This window comes from Crocuta crocuta, unplaced genomic scaffold (genome assembly GCF_008692635.1).
Source record: "Crocuta crocuta isolate KB4526 unplaced genomic scaffold, BGI_CrCroc_1.0 scaffold62, whole genome shotgun sequence".
Lineage (NCBI taxonomy): Eukaryota > Metazoa > Chordata > Mammalia > Carnivora > Hyaenidae > Crocuta > Crocuta crocuta.
In genome coordinates this window covers 2,216,748-2,217,532 of record NW_027529173.1, presented here as the reverse complement: position 1 = coordinate 2,217,532, position 785 = coordinate 2,216,748, and positions in this window count along the sequence as shown.

Here is a 785-nt window from a genome sequence, read left to right as displayed (position 1 = left end):
CAGTTATCAAGGATGGAAAATGTGTGTTTTGTGTAAAGAACACTTACTAACTTTACACTATACTACAGGTAAATGTGATTTAGATAAAAGAATTCTCCACAATGTCAAAATTTATGGTACATAAATGTTATTAAGAATGTTGAATATTAAATATTTTAATTCTAAATTGTAAGAAAATATAAATTTGCACATAATATAGAAATTGAGTTTGTGTATATTTAATATGACTTTAAAGACTATTTTAAAGAACTATTTTACATTTACCAGCTACTACTTCATTAAATTTTTTAAACCTCTGCAAAAAAAAATTAGAAATATTTTTAAATTATCAGTAATAAAACCTTATGTTTCATTTAACAAATCCCACCTTTGTAAAAAATAATATAGAGTGTATTTTTAAATTAAAATGTTTGAATATAAAATAGCTCTTAAGAAAAACAAATTCTCATTAAACAAATTTCTTATTATTTCTGGCTTTATACATAAAGTTAAATTGCCTTAAATGACACAAAATTGGGGAATATGATAATTTCATAAAATATACTATGAAACTGTACATGTAATTCTGATTGACTACTAACTTCTGTTTTATGTATTTATTAAAGAGCTGACACTGTAGTTTGTTGTGAGATGTTTATTTTTCTAACAGAGCTTATAACAGTTATGACAAGGCATTTAATTAATGCATCATTCTGTTTAATATAGATATTAATCAATATGAAATTTTATGTTTTAAAATAAAAATGTAAAGATCTAAGAATGCACATAATGCTTCTTTGTTTACC